Below are 14086 nucleotides of genomic sequence, written 5' to 3'. Positions count from 1 at the left end.
TTTTGATCAACAGCCCCCCAAATCTACTGTCAACCCTGCGGTGACCACAAGCTCTGGACATAATTAGAGTCATGAGTCCTGAAGTGTTAAAAACGTTTTATGGCATTACGGTGACTGAACATTATGAAGTAGAAGATTTTACATTTATGACTGATCAGTGTTTGTAAAAACTTGATCTGTATATCAAAATATCATGTTAACCACAGTTTCATTTAAATCAAAGATATATATTTTACAACACAAGCGTGTTTGCATGACTGCCAGGAACTATAGTAGATCCAATACTCATCCTGAGTCCAACTAACATGTATCGTTTGTCTCCAGATCTGTACTGGATGCTGTGACACAGTGTTCCATCATAGTTGGTCTCTTGTAGATATTTAGAATTATAGTCTGTGGATTTTGAGCACTGCATTGCAATCAGCACGATGATACTGATGAGAAAAAGAACTGAAACTGATCCCAAAGTGATCATCAGGTAAAAGGTCACATTGTTATCTTCCTCGTCTTTTGTTGCACTTTTAACATCAGAAGCTGCAAAAGCTTCTTTGGGCTCCACAAGTTTGACAATCACAGTAGCTGTTGCTGAAAGAGAAACGTTCCCGTTGTCTTTGACCAGTATGACCAGTTTATGTTCAGCCTCGTCTGTCTCTGTGAATGAGCGGAGTGTTCTGATCTGTCCTGTGTAGCGGTCCAAACCAAACAGACTGTGGTCCTTAACTTCCTGCAGTGAAAACAGCAACCAGCCGTTATATCCTATATCAGCGTCATAGGCTCTGACTTTAGTCACCAAGTGTCCTGCGTTCACGTTGCAGGGAATCTCCTCCACACCTTCAGCAGAACCGTTGGAGCTGACTGAATACAGGATGACGTCATAATCCCTGGACTTCTATGGTCGAGTGAATATTTGATTACTGCATTTTCGTCTCCATCAGCATCACTTGCACTAACTGAAAAGATAGACATTCCGACCTTATTATTTTCATGTACATAAAAAGTATATGGATTCTTGGTAAATAAAGGACTATTGTCGTTTACATCTAACACGTACACGCGTATTACCTTGATAGATGACAGTGCAGGACTTCCTAAATACTTTGCTGTTATTGTGATGTTATACACATGTGTTGTTTCTTTATCCAGATACTCTTTGGTAACCAAAAAGTATGACTGTCCATCAGGTGATGGTTTTAGGTTAAAAGGTAAGTCATCGCTCATGCTGGTGACTACCTGTCCGTTCATACCTGAGTCGAGATCCGTTATACCCATTAATGCCACCACAGTTCCAAGAGGCGCATCCTCCGGAATGTTATTTGAAAGAGAGGTCATGTCTATATCTGGTTTGTTATCATTTACGTCTTCAACTCTTACTACCACGTTGCAATGTGTGGAGAGAGAGACAGCACCTTTGTCCGAAGCCATTACATTAATCTATAGAAGTGCTTTTCCTCATAATCAAGGCGTCCACTTACGGTCAGTTTTCCAGTTCTATTATCCAAACCGAACGGCAACGATGAGACTCCTCTGAGTTTACTCTTTAAAAAGTATTCAATTTCACTGGTCATCCCCTCGTCCGAGTCCGATGCATTCACCGTCAACAGAAATGTTCCTGCAGGTGCGTTTTCCTGTATTGTTGTGGTGTATTTTTGTTTGTCGCACACGGGTGAGTTGTCATTTATATCCGATACCCTAATAGTGATATTGATAGTACCTGATTTTGATGGCTTTCTATGGGCTCAAATTAATGCCATAAGTATTTTGTATCTGTAAATAAACTTTGTACTTGTAGAAATATTTTGTGCGTGTGCAAAAAATATTTGTACTTGTAAAAATATTTTGTGCGTGTGAAAAAAATATTTGTACTTGTAGAAATATTTTGTGCATGTGCAAAAAGTATTTGTACTTGCAAAACATATTTGTACTTCTAGATACAAAGCTACAAACTTTTTACAAAGCTACAAACTTTTTTTACAAAGCTACAAACTTTTTTTACGAAAGCTACAAACTTTTTTTCAAAAGCTACAAACTTTTTTTTACAAAGCTACAAACTTTTTTTACAACTACGAGTTTTCGCACTGTTTTGACGTGCCAAAACTAACAGCCAATCAGCGATCTTTGGCACGGGTTTCAAAGGGTTTCTGGAGAGCCAATCAGATCATTGCATCGCCTACTGACGTCGCCGCCATATTGGATGTGGCAAGACTGGGCTGCAAACTAATACAAGTAAATCGACTTATTTTCATAAAGCACCTTTCTACAAATAAATTTACGTTTTACATCTCATTCATTCATTCATACACGCACTAATATACTTGGGAAACAGTTAGGCACCAAATATAATATATTTAATTTTCTCAGATGGCAAAAATAAGAACTTTATTGATCCCACATAGGAGTAATTCATGTTATATCAGCTATAAAGAACAAGGTAGTGCCGAAAAACAATATATATCCCCCCTCACAAAAATAGAGACATATTTTTTTATCAACAAAAGGAATTAAAAAAAAATTCAAATAACAAAATAACATATTTGAACCATTTTTCAGACAATAAAATAACAATAAAATGTAATGTAATGTATAAAAATGTAAAATATGCTTTGTTAATGAGAATATGTTTCTCTATTTTTCTTATTTTTGTGAGGGGGGATATATATTGTTTTTCGGCACTACCTTGTTCTCATGAATTACTCCTATGTGGGATCAATAAAGTTCTTATTTTTGCCGTCTGAGAAAATTAAATATATTATATTTGGTGCCTAATTGTTTCCCAAGTATATTAGTGCGTGTGTGAATGAATAAATGAGACGTAAAACGTACATTTCTTTGTAGAAAGGTGCTTTAAAGGTATTGTGACATCATTTTTAACATGCTTTTAACACTATTAAAAGTCTTGGCCAACATCCCTCAAATGTGTCTAAAAGAGTGTAAGAAGAAAAACTTCACTCTAGTACTCCATTCGTGGCTTTTTATGACAGTGTTTTTTTGCGCCGTGAAAAACGCTTCCTTTTTCCCCTTTCCTGTCAATCATTGCCCCGCTCCTCCTCCAAACCTCCTCCAACCAACCGCTACACACTTCTGCCAGCGTCTCCACACCGTTTTATAATACATCCATGCTCCACACACACGCGCGCACACCAAACCACAAACACCGACACACAGCCCAGACAGAGGACCGGGACCGCAGCTCCCCGTGAGCAATACGCTCACAGCGGCGTCGGAGAGTTAAGCAGACAGTCCACAGCAAACAATCATAAAAATAAAGGCATGCAAGCAGCAGTGTCTCCTTATCTTAAGTCCAGTCAGTGGCCGCGGGTCTTCTTAGCAGTTCTCCTCCGGTGATTAGAACAGAACAGGCTCTAAACAGCTCCGTGTTAAGCCTGATTTATGGTTCCGCGTTAAATCGACGCAGAGCCCACGCCGTGGGTTCAGCGTACGGTGCGCGTCTCCGCGTAACCCTACGCCGTAGGCTCTGCGTCGGTGTAACGCGGAACCATAAATCATCCTTTATGGTGCGCTGGAGAGGAGAGGAGGCAGGGAGCTGGGTGGAGGGGGCGGTGATTTAGCGGGCCCTGACGTCACGGCCCGCCACCAAACCAGGTGCGCCGTTTTTGCACAGTTATGCGGAAAATCCCAGAAAGCACACAATACACTGAATGTTAAAAGTTCGTTGTTTTTTGGGTGTAATTGATGTCAAGACACCCAACAAAACACAAAAAATCAAGAAAAATGTGTTTTTCATGTCACAATACCTTTAAGAAAATAAGTCCATTTACTTGTATTAGTTTGCAGCCCAGTCTTGCCACATTCAATATGGCGGCGACGTCAGTAGGCGATGCAATGATCTGATTGGCTCTCCAGAAACCCTTTGAAACCCGTGCCAAAGATCGCTGATTGGCTGTTAGTTTTGGCACGTCAAAACACTGCCAAAACTCGTAGTTGTAAAAAAAAGTTTGTAGCTTTGTAAAAAAAGTTTGTAGCTTTGTAAAAAAAGTTTGTAGCTTTGTAAAAAAAGTTTGTAGCTTTGTAAAGTTTGTAGCTTTTGTAAAAAAAGTTTGTAGCTTTGTAAAAAGTTTGTAGCTTTTGTAAAAAAAAGTTTGTAGCTTTGTATCTACAAGTACAAATTTTTTTTGCAAGTGCAAATATTTTTTGCAGGTACAAATATTTTTTGCACACGCACAAAATATTTCTACAAGTACATATATTTTTTTCACACGCACAAAATATTTCTACAAGTACAAATATTTTTTGCAAGTACAAATATTTTTTGCACAAGCACAAAATATTTCTACAAGTACAAAGTTTATTTACAGATACAAAATACTTATGGCATTAATTTGAGCCCATAGCTTTCCTCCATCTAAAGCTGTCAATAATAGCTGGTGTTGAGCAGTGTGTTCTCTATCCAAAGGTCGCTGCAATACTAGGAAAGGAATTTTCCCTTCCTCTCCAAATTCTTCGGTGTCTAGCCGAAAATACTGGTTATTTTTCAGGTTGTATGAATGTATGGAGTTCAAATCGACATCCAAGTCGTGTGCACCTTCCACTTGAAATCAAAACCCAACAATGGCGGACTCCAGCACCTCCAGTGCATAGTTTTCGTCAGGAAATTTTGGCGAATTGTCGTTGACATCCCAACCTGTCACATCCAGTATCTCAACAGCGATTTGGTGCATCTCAAGATGATTTTCAGCAACAGCTTTCAGAGTTGTGATGCACGGAAACGTTTTTGCGCAAAGCTCTTCTCTGTCAACTCTCTGGTTCACTGATAAAACTCCATCTCTCAGATTCACCTGAAACAGATCCTGCTTTGCCCCTGACACGACACGAAGATTCCTGTCTGCCAGTCCAAGATCTAACTCAAGATCTTTGGCTAAATTCCCAACTGCCGACCCTGGCTTTAATTCTTCTTGTATAGAATATCGTATTTGAGCCAATATGCACTGAAATCTGGTCACAATCAGTAGGACAAGGAGAAACGAAAGACTCACACCCCTCCATTGTCTTTTGATGTCCGCAAGCTCCATTGTTTGGGTAAAAAGATTAACTTGCTCTACTCTACTGCCCTTATTTTTAACAGCTTGTGCTTTTTATTATTTTACTTCTTTTCTTATCATCTTATTCATAATTTTATTTCATCTTATTTGTTATTTACTGTCTAATTATGTCTTGCCGCTTTTAATGTCAATGTAAAGCACTTTGAATTACCTTGTGTTGAATTGTCCTATATAAATAAACTTGCCTTGCCTTGCCTTGCCTTGCCTAAAATGTCTTTGATCGGTGGTTCTGTTAAACTTGACAAAAATTTTGCGGCATTTCATATTATATACTATTAAAATCAAATATTAAAGGTCTGCGTGAATCTCCATTTTGTCCGATGAAAAATCCGAAGGCTGTTAACTCTATCTTTTCAATTTTTTTTTTTATTTAACCTTTATTTAACCAGGAGAGAGTCTCGTTGAGATTAATAATCTCTTTTACAAGAGAGTCCTGGCCAAGACAGGCAGCAACATGGTTACAAAAACAAATAACATAAGAACAATTAAAACAGTTTTAACAAAACAGTAAACAGATCGCAAAAATAGTCAAAATCAACAACAATCAAAGCACCTACAGCTAAATGTACTTGCTTCCAAGTCTTTCAGGAGAACTTTAAAAGCATCAAGTGAGACCAGATCTCTTAATTTTAAAATTGTCTGCAACTCATTCCATGCATAAGGAGCAGCATAGCTGAAGGCCCTACTACCTAGTTTAGTGCGGACCCTAGGTACAGACAATAAAAATAAGTCCTGGGAGCGAAGGTTATGACTCCCAGTGCTTTTTTGAAAAACATAATTTCCTAAGTAGAGTGGAAGTAGGCCAAGAATGGCCTTATAAACAAAGACATGCCAATGATAGTCTACGGGTGGACAGAGCAGACCATCCGACCCGAGTGTACAAAGAGCAGTGGTGAGTACGAGATCTAAAATTTGTTATAAATCTCAATGCTCCATGATAGACAGTATCCAATGAGTGAAGACATAGAGCAGATGCATGCATGTATAGGACATCGCCGTAGTCAAGCACAGACATAAAAGTGGTGGCAACAAGTCTCTTTTTGGCTTCGAAGGAAAAGCAAGCCTTATTTCTAAAATAAAAACCCAATTTTAGTTTCAACTTTCTTACAAGATGCTGAATATGAGGCTTAAATGAGAGCGAATCATCAATTATGAATCCAAGATACTTAAATTGCGATACAGATTCAATCTCAGAACCCTGAAAAGTAGTGATGGACGGGAGATTCACTGGCTTGGATTTTGCATTAGAAAACGTCATGAGTTTTGAAGCCGTCTCTGATGTGTATTCTCCCTCTTTCTGAATACTCACGTGGAAAGATGCTTCCTCAAACATATACAGTAAAATATAGTGTAACACTGCCCCCTACTGTCACACACACGCACACCAGGCAATAAAGTAAAATGGGGTAATCCTGTGCCGACTTCCTTGGACAAGGAAGCATCTTGTCTCCTGTTCTTTTGAATGCGAATATGGATGCTTTATCAAAGCTTTTGAATAACTGCAAATTGTGAAAGAAAGTGTTTATATGTGCCCGCACGTTTTTGTGTTATTTTAACACCGTTTAGTGTCAAAGTAAAACTTTCATAGTAAAATTATTTCATTTTTCATTCATTTACCGTGGTTGATTTAACACTACAGGTGTTGGAAAGCATGTCATACTCAAAAGGTAAAGTAAAACGTGATGAAATTTACTCATATATAGACACGGTCTAGTCTTACTTTAAACACTGGTTATTTTTTCTGTGTACTATCATTACCCACCTGTAAGAAAAGTCCGTAGAAGTTACCATAAAAAACTGTTAAATGGCAACAGTAAAGGACCGTATAATCCAAAATAACTTTTCACCGTAGAAAATACACCGAACTACTATAAATCAAGAAACAATACATAATTACGTAATTTTGCGGTCATAATATGTGGAAAACACAGAATTTTAATGTGAAAATAAAAAAAAATGTCAAATTCATCTGAAAATACCATGATATCACAAGCATGCAAAAACCCTCAAATTAACAGTATTATTCTGTCGAAATTACTGATTTTGCTGATGTGTACATTTATATTTACGGTATGAAACTGTTAACCATTCAGCAAAAGCCCTGACGGAGTCCCCTACTCACCCTCCCGGACCCAATCTGCCGTTCATCCTGGACACAGATGCCAGCGATGCGTCTGGCATACATTGGCAAGTGCTAAAGGCCTCTCATGGAACTACGGGGGCAGGACATTTCGGCGTCTCAAAAACCCTTGATTGACTCCGGCAAGGTTTCTACTAGGGTCAGCTAAGGAGAGATGTAAAGGACTTCTGCTGCCACTGTGACCTCTGTACAGCACACACAGGTCCGCACGATCAGCTTCAGCAGCTGGCGGTGGGAGCCCCAATGGAGAGGGTGGCGGTGGACATAATGGGTCAGTTCCCTCGCACAGGCAAAGGGAACCGTTATGTTCTGGCCGCTTTTACAAAATGGCCAGAAGCGTACATGATACCAGACCAGGGGGCAGGGAATGTTGCAGATGCTCTGGTGGAGGGCATGTTTACCAGGTTCGGGACGGCCGAGGTCATCAACAGTGACCAGGGAAGAAACTTTGAGTGAAGTTTGTTCTCTGCTATGTGTGACCATCTGGGCTTGCAAAAGACTCGGACTACACCTTTACATCCTCAGAGTGATGGACTAGTCGAGCGGTTCAACAGAACCCTGACAAGATAACTTGCCATCCTCACTGTGGAACATCAGCGTGATTGGGACATGCACCTCCCTCTCGTCTTATTGGCCTACAGGTCGGCTGTGTAGGATTTCACCTCATGCACACCTGCCCTGCTCATGTTGGTTGCAGATGCCAGCAGAAATGGTTTTTGGCAGACCCCCAGACTCACCAGCGGTTTCACCAAGAACGCAGCGGTGCGCTGCTACTGCTGCTGTGACAGGAGTTGTTACCATGGTAACAACTCTTAATGCATATTACTGATATTTACTCAAAAGTGTGCCGAAATTAAGTATACTTCTTACGGAAGAGTATTAGGGCCATGGTGTAGAAAAAATATTTGAGAGGGGAAGATTTTTTTTTATTGTGCACTTTTCGCACAAAAAGTCGAAATGTTGAGATTAATGCTGAAATACAATTTCAAGAATAATGTCAAAATTTCGTGAATAAAGTCGAAATTTAGCCTTTTTTTCTCAACATTTCAACTTTATTCACAAAATTTTGACTTTTTTCTCGAAATTGTACTTCAACATTAATATCGACATTTCAACTTTTTTCTCGACATTTCGACTTTTTTCCCAAAATTGTACTTCAACATTAATATCGACATTTCAACTTTTTTCTCAACATTTCGACTTTTTTCTCGAAATTGTACTTCAACTATAATATCGCCATTTCAACTTTTTTCTCGACATTTCGACTTTTTTCTCGAAGTGCACAATGAAAAAAAAAATCTTCCTCTAAAATATTATTTTTATTTTTCTCCTGCCTGGCCCTTTACACTCTTCCCTAACTTTTTGAGTATGATATACTGTTTAGTATGGCATTTCGGATGCACCGAAGGTCTGTAGAGCTTGTTAGAATTTCAAACTGCAGGAACCAATCACAGAGCAGCACCTTTGAACACTTCTGTCATTGGAGGGCGCTACGCACGCGGCAGCGCTGGGGGCCGAGCGGAATTGTGGGACCAAGTTGGCCGAGAGTAGCGGGAGTAACAAGTCCACAGTTGAGCTGGAAGAAAGTAGCAGAGAAGACTAGAGGGGGGACAGCGAGTGGGATTAGGCAAGTCGACAGAGTAGCGAGGACGACGGAGCAGCAAAGCGGGAGAACAAGACAGCAAGCCGGAGCAGGAGGAGTGAGGAGTGAGGAGTGAGGGCACCAGGGCAGCTGTGAGTACATTAACTTAGCTAGCTCACACGTGCTTTCAAACTTGAACATGATTACATGCCGTTTTTGTAGCGAAACACTGCTGACATTAAGGGACTGTGTTCTGCATTGCCGCGTTCATAGTTATGAACCACGCTGTGTTTTCCAGTGTGTTGGCGTCTGTAAACGGACATGTGCACATGTGCCGCGTTCAAAGCTCATTTCTACCGCGCACACGACGAGCCTAGTGTTGCCAACCGTCCCTTGAAAAATGGAATCGTCCCGTATGGAGCTGAAAAGGGACGCACTTTGCCCCGTAAAATAGTCATAAAATGCCAATGGAAAATGGCATTGAGCTGTTGAGTTCACAAGTTATTTTTTCTGTTTTACTACAACTGTAGCCTACAGTCAAGGCCTTTGAGGCACAAATATATTTACTACAGACTTTCTGTTTGCACTTTTGTTATTGCACTAAAAATGTGGACTATTACAGAATGGATGTTCTGTTTTCTTTCTATTGTTTTATATTATACAATTTTAAGGACAGGGCAGGTTTCTGTTTAAGAAAGATACTTATTTTATTCAATTCATTTTGTTATTTTGTATTATTGAATTGCTGGATAATTTGTTTTCCATGTGTTCATGGCATTCAAAAATATGCATCTAATTCAATTCAGGTTCGAGTCAAATAGTTAAAAAATCGTTTCACTCACAAAAAAAGGGGATAAAAAAATTCACCATGCCAGGAGAAGGGTGAAGGCAATCGGGTTGGCCGGCCCAGCCAATGAGGTGTCCCTTATTTATTTTTCAGGGAGTTGGCAACCCTAGACGTGCATGAACCGACTCAGTAGAGCAGTTGTCACAAATTTGAAATGTGCTGCTTCGCTGTGCGCCAGTTTCAGACTATAAAAGAGCTCCTACTCCATTTGAAAGAGCATGTAGTTGAAGGGCGAGCTGTATCATGTCCTGTAATCGGTTGTAAAAACGTGTTCACTAAGAAATTGTCCTTCACTGCTCATATGTCACGCAAACACAGAGCATGTTCTGTGGAAGACAAAAATGATGATAGAAGAATTGTTAAAAACATTAACATTGCATGCTGTTTTTCTCATTTTACCAGAAATGACAAACATGGAGCCAATGTTTTTGCGCAGTGCCATCAACGAGGCCTGACCTTGCTGAGGTATCAAAAGATATTTTTGAGGAGACCTTGCGGAAAATGATTTGACGACAGCTTTGAGGCCTATTAAGGCCAGAAAAGTGCTTGCTGTGTGGAAGCTGAGATGTAAGTATTCCACCATAGGATGCAATTAATGTCCATTAATGCTCAGAGAAAGACAAATATTCTCATAATGTGTGTGTCTGTGTCTTTTTCTGCAGGACAACCTCCTGAAAGTAGCAGTGCATCTAGTTGTCCATCACCAGCACCTAAACCATCCATCAAGTCCATGTCACCAGGCAGTTCATCTTCAGTACCTGCCAGCAGCGGCCGAAGCCCCGTTGCTGACTGGGTAGATACATACCAGGTTCCATGGGGCAAGTTCCCTGAAAAACTCATTCAGACTCTAGAGAGGGGAAAACGGCAGGGCCCTCGTCTTAGAACGGAGATGGTACGCTTTGTTGTTTCTGATATGATGCAAAGAAGTTCTTCAGTGAGTAAGAGGTCCTCGCATTGCCAAAAAGATGGTGGCAAAGTATCCAAAAGCTTTGCAAGACATTATAGAGGGAGATGTTATAGGCCCAGGATTAGGGATGGGAATTGATAAGATTTTCCGATTCGGTTTAACAATTCGATTCTCTATCGATTCTCATTTGGAAAAAAGGAGAACAGACAGGTTGATTAGCATCAACTTTGTTTTATATATTTGAACAAGAAAAAATGCAAATTAGGTTTTAAGATGCCCCCAGAAAAAAGTATTTGTTTTGAAAATAGATATCAAATATAAAATAATAAAATAAATATTCTTCTGTAAAATAAATTAAAATTCTCCTTTTTAAAAGGATATCTGAGCTGAGCACTCAAAAATAAACTACTTCAGCCAGTGAAAAATACAATCAACCTAAATGCAATTGAACGGTGCATTGTGCAATTCTATGAAGAATTAATTCTTTTGCAGAAAAATAAGCATATCTGCTTTCTCTGGAAGGATACGTGATCTTTCAGGACTTATGGTGTCTCCAGCTCTGGAGAACACCAGTAACACATTCACATACTGAAAATCAGGGGCATCTACTGTGGCAAATGGGTGCAAGCCTTTCACCACAAACTTAGTCACTGCTCGGTGACATTCCTGTATTCTGGCCTGGGTCATACTCTTCCTTGCCTCGATAAAAGGAGAAGCTAGCGGTAGACTGGAGCTAGTACTGCCAGCCTCGGAGCCAGTCAGACTACGTCTCGTCATGGTCATCTAAATGTAATGCATGAGAAGGGATTAATTTAACATTAGTAATAGCAGGTTTTACAATACGGCAAATGGCGCTAACATTATAGGCAGTGTTAGTGTGTTAGTTACCTGCAGAGGACTGGCTAACGTTGTCGCTGATGCTGGGTTGAGAAGGTTCACTCGTCCAGACTCGAACAGATCAAACACGCGACATTCATTTAACGTTATTGCATGCTGTGTATGCAAATGCTTTAGCATATTACTAGTGTTTCCTCCCTTCGTTGATATTTCCACATTGCAAATATTGCAAGTCGCCCTGTTGTCATCCTTTTTGTTAAAGTGTAGCCACACTTTCGAGCATTTGAGCTGCTTTGTCGCCGTCTTTTCCTGCTGGGTGCGAATGGCGTCACCACGCACGTTGCGTAAAGATGCAACGTGTGTGGTGATGTCATTTGCGCCCACTGGAATCGATAAAGGAATCGTTTGCAAAAAAGGCAAACGATTCCAAGGAATTTAAACACTGGGAACCGGTTCTCAAAAAGAACCGGTTCTTGATTCCCATCCCTAACCAGGATACCACTCTCTTGTGAAACAACTGCAAAATAGAATAGAAAATGTGAAAAGATCTACAACTCCAAGAGTTGTGTAGAGGATTTTGATACAGATGAAGTCCCTCCAGAACAAAGAGAAGCAAACACAGGGCACCTATGGCTGCATCAAGTGGGATGTAAAATTCCTGCCCCTTGGAGAGCCAGCAAGAGAAGAAGAAAAACAGAGGCGGATGTCCCAGCAAATCAATGCGAATCCGGAGGAAATCAAACAATTAATGAAATCAACATTCTACACACAGCGTAAAGAAGTAAACCAAGGGAAAAATATCAAAAACCTCCTGGAAGACTGGCCGCCTTTGTTTAGTGAAGTTGGCATGAGTGTGCACTTCATGGAGCTTACAGGAATAGCACTACAAAACTTTCATACAGAACGTGGACCTGAAGGGGAAACTGCTCCTGAACTACAAGAGCACAGTGTGCATGACTAAAAGCAAGACGTTCCTGCAGGCTACTGTTATGATCACAAGTTGGAACACTCGGCTCAACTCTGTAACCAGAACATATCTAAAAAGGACACCACACTCTAGTTTAAGTTGCGTATATATAAAAACAGGTTTTTTCACAAAATAAAAAAAACACCATAACTTAACAAGAATCTGGAGGCCTGACCAAACAAAACAATAAACAAAAGGAAAAGACCATGAGGGAAGCCTGAGCCAACCACGCAGTGGGCCGTCGGACCCAGAACCTCCCTCCTTAACCTAACAAAACCTAGGAACCTAACCTCACAAAACAAAAACCGAGGAAAGAAAACCAAACTGACAGACCCCCATCCTCAAAGCAACACAAACAAAAGAAATACAGGAACAACCCTGTCACCAAGGTGAGGCTGCCTGGTCTGAGAGAGAGTGCCTGCTCCTCCCATCCCTCTTAAATACAGGCGGGGCCAGACAATCGCCTGATGCGGAGCACCTGAAGTAAGGCAAGAAAAAGGAGGGTGGCGGGAGCGCATAACACCCCCACCCTAAATTAGTGATTATTATTTTTTTTTTCTTTTCACATACACAGGACAACAAAAAAAAACAATCACTACAATACAACTCTACATGCGTGACAATGCATCGGCCACCACATTATCCCTGCCACGGACGTGCTCGATCTTAACATTGTAGGACTGCGTGAAGATACTCCAACGCATCACCTTTCGGTTGGAGCTTCTTCTAGATCCGCTGCTGCGAGACTGCCGATAGCCACCGCTGTAACGTCCCATCCCAGGACCACCAACACCACCTCCTCCTCCTCCTCTTGGAGCGAGCGCATAACAGGCCGTGAACAAGGGTGAAAATGTTGAGGAGCTGAGCGGCTGCTCTGAAGATGTAAAAGACATGGTCCTGCTGCTGATGGCCTATTTTGAAGAAAAGGAAGAGATGATGCTTTCTAATGTGGAGGACACCTGTCTGGCAGGGGAAGTCCATGTCAACGAGCTCCCCTTAACTCCTACCATCATTGTCTGTGGTAAGTTAACTTTCTGTTGGTCTGTTTTCTGTTTTTATGTTGAATGAATTCATGGTGCTTGTTCTTGTTGGGAACTAAATCCTGTGCGTTTCCCTTTTTTTTTTTTTTAAGGGCGATCCTGCTTCAGTTCCACCCGATTCATGCTGAGTGTTGACAGGAAAATTGTTCAAGAGAACATCCCTTCCTTTGTGTCATAAATATGTTCGATGTTCGGCAGCTACTACACCTTCAACATTCACTATCCATCCGAGCTCGCTTCCACCCTGGAGTTCTTGCAAAGGTATGTAATTTTGGATTGTAACAACAACAAATGACCAAGAAAAAGCATGTCCAATAAGGACTCACTGAGCCTTATGGTTTTATATTTTAAGTTCTGCTATTTGACTTATCTCCCAACATATATTGCAAATGAGAAAATTAGTTTATTAACCCTATAGAGGCCGGTTTATGTGATGTACTCATTTCTATTCAAAAACAGCCCCAAAATGAAATGTTTTCTTGTTAGAAATGGAAAAAGACATTTTCTTGTTATAACAGCTGTCTGAGGTCAGGCAATGTTTATGGGGAAAATCCGTTTTTCGGCATTTTACTTAGGGTTGGGCATCGTTTGGATTTTAACGTTTCCGATTCTCAATTTCGATTCCTGTTCTAAACGATTCTCGATTCCGATTCTTTGAGGTGCAGGTCAACAGGTCACAAATATTTCACAAGACAATTTTTTTTCATTT

At 40.5% G+C, this 14086-nt stretch overlaps 1 pseudogene; it reads right to left on the bottom strand.

Annotated features, from left to right (window-relative positions):
• Positions 1-232: 232 nt before the first annotated feature.
• On the bottom strand, positions 233-13163 carry LOC133447356 (protocadherin gamma-C3-like; annotated as a pseudogene).
• Positions 13164-14086: the final 923 nt, after the last annotated feature.

Source organism: Cololabis saira, chromosome 7, assembly GCF_033807715.1.
Source record: "Cololabis saira isolate AMF1-May2022 chromosome 7, fColSai1.1, whole genome shotgun sequence".
NCBI classification, from domain to species: domain Eukaryota; kingdom Metazoa; phylum Chordata; class Actinopteri; order Beloniformes; family Belonidae; genus Cololabis; species Cololabis saira.
Note: the sequence above shows the minus strand (reverse complement) of the source record. Positions and strands in the feature narration are given on the sequence as shown.